Below are 2,500 nucleotides of genomic sequence, written 5' to 3' on the forward strand. Positions count from 1 at the left end.
CTGTCGACAGAATTTTTCGAAACTTGCCATGCCATGCGCGCGCACAGCTTGCGCGCAGCGTGTGCACAGCATGCCGGCAGCGTGCGCACAACATGTCGGCAGCGTGCGCGCTCGGGAGCCTGTCGACAGAATTTTTCGAAACTTGCCATGCCATGCGCGCGCACAGCTTGCGCGCAGCGTGCTGATTCTGTCGACAGCGAGGCTAGCGAAACTTCTCCTGCCATGGCGTGCGCGCAGCGTGCTGACTCTGTCGACAGTGAGGCTAGCGAAATTTGTCTTGCCATGGCGTGCGCGCAGCTTGCGCATTCGGTCGACAGTGAGGCTAGCGAAACTTGTCCTGCCGTGGCCTGCGCGCAGCCTGCGCGCAGCATGCGCGCAGCATGTGCGCAGCATGCCGGCAGCCTAGTTCCAGATTTTTTCAAATGTCGACAGAATTTTTCAAACCTTGTCAAACCCCATTTTTATTGAAATTTCCTCGCACAATAAGCTCCCCATAAGTAGTCTATGATTTTTAGTACCTTCTCCAAGTTACAAAACTAAAAAATTCCTCCCGGATTTGTTTTAATGATTTTTTCAATTTTACGACTTCTAAAAATAATAAAAAATACTTCCCGACTTCAAATATTTATGAAACTTTTTCCCATCAGAGATTGCATGTTTCTTAGTATCCCTGCAAAAAATCACGTCCAAATACCTTGTATTGAATTATTTAGAGCCCATTATGACTCCTCGCGCATAGGTGATGTCTCTTCCTGTCAAAGGGCTAAATGCATAAAATGCTATATAGGGGGGTGTGTGTTGCCTGCATATGCATGGCAGCCCATGCCCTCCTAGCTGCAGCCCCCTTCCCCCACGCCACACCCATGTCATGTTGCCTCGATATGTTGCCTCGATATGTTGCCTCGGTATTATGGGTTTGGTGTCGGGGTCGGGGGGCTGCCACCCATGGCGGTGGTGGCCGGAATCCGGCCGCCGCCACCACGCCGCCGCCATGGGTGAGGGGGAAAAAAAAAGGCGTGGAAAGTTGCGAAATGGGGTTGTCTAGGCTTTTTTTTGGCATGGAAGAGCATGGAGTGCTAGGAACTCCTTCTCAAATGCGCGGGCATGTCGACCACAACCTCATTTCGCAACAACAACCACCCGTGTGGGGTGGCGGTGGGTGGATAGTCGCGGATTGGGGCTTGCCAAGCCAATGTTTTCAAAAAAATTCATCAAAATTAAAAACAAATGTTTTGTTGCCTTCGGATTTGTGGGCGAGCGGTGAGTCGGAGTGGAGCCGGTAAAGTTTAACCTCGGTGTGCACGGTTGTTTTTAGAAACTCAATCCAATGCCGGGGACGTTGAAAGTGACGCTCTTATGAGTTGCAAACCCGCAAGATTTAAAGAACCTTTTCAAAAAAAATTCAAACCAACAAGATTTAAAAACAGAAATTTTCATCAAAATGAAAAACAAATGTTTTGTTGCCTTCGGACTAGTGGGCGAGCGGCGAGTCGGAGCGGAGCCGGTAAAGTTTAACCTCGGTGTGCACGGTTGTTTTTAGAAACTCAATCCAATACCGGGGACGTTGAAAGTGATGCTCTTATGAGTTGCAAACCCACTAGATTTAAAGAACCTTTTCAAAACAATTTCAAACCAACAAGATTTAAACCAACAAAATTAAAAACAAATGTTTCGTTGCAAACAAATTGTGGGCGAGCGGCGAGTCGGAGTGGAGCCGGTAAAGTTTAACCTCGGTGTGCACGGTTGTTTTTAGAAACTCAATCCAATACCGGGGACGTTGAAAGTGACGCTCTTATGAGTTGCAAACCCACAAGATTTTAAAAACTTTTTGAAAATGTTTCTTCTAAATGACACATTTTGATCCTTGGCAAGTGCTCAATCCGTAACTATCCAATCACCGCCACACCACACCGGTCGGGAGTGTGTGAATGGTGTGCTTCCCGGGGTTGGCATAGATAATCTTTCGCATCGACAATCTTTTGCATGCGAGGGAATGTCTATGCCAACCCCGGGAAGCACACCATTCACCCACTAGTTGTGGGCGACGATGGGTTGGCTTCAAATGAATTTTTGCTTGGGGTTGTCCTCGGTATGCTTTTGTGTTGGGAGTACGGCCACCAAACCTTCTCAATGCACGGGTATGTCGAGGATGGCTTTCGGCGGGGTTGATGAAGAAGCTACCCAATTCTCGGCCACACGAACACATGGTGACGATGCGTTGGCTTCAAGTGAGCTTTAGCTTGGGGTTGTCTTCGGTATGCTTTTGTGTTGGGAGTACGGCCACCAAACCTTCTCAATGCACGGGTATGTCGAGGATGGCTTTCGGCGGAGTTGATGAAGAAGCTAGCAAATTGTTGGCCACTCTCACACGTGTGGGGGTAGGTTGGCTTCGAAAGAAGCTATCCAATCCTCTGAGTGTGCGGTTGAGCTATGATTAAGATTGTCTAGGCATTGCTTGTGTGTGCAAGGTGCGAGCCCAATGCACGAGCAAGTCGAGGAT

The sequence above is a fragment of the Prunus avium genome, unplaced genomic scaffold (assembly GCF_965620075.1).
Source record: "Prunus avium unplaced genomic scaffold, drPruAviu1.hap1.1 HAP1_SCAFFOLD_30, whole genome shotgun sequence".
NCBI classification, from domain to species: domain Eukaryota; kingdom Viridiplantae; phylum Streptophyta; class Magnoliopsida; order Rosales; family Rosaceae; genus Prunus; species Prunus avium.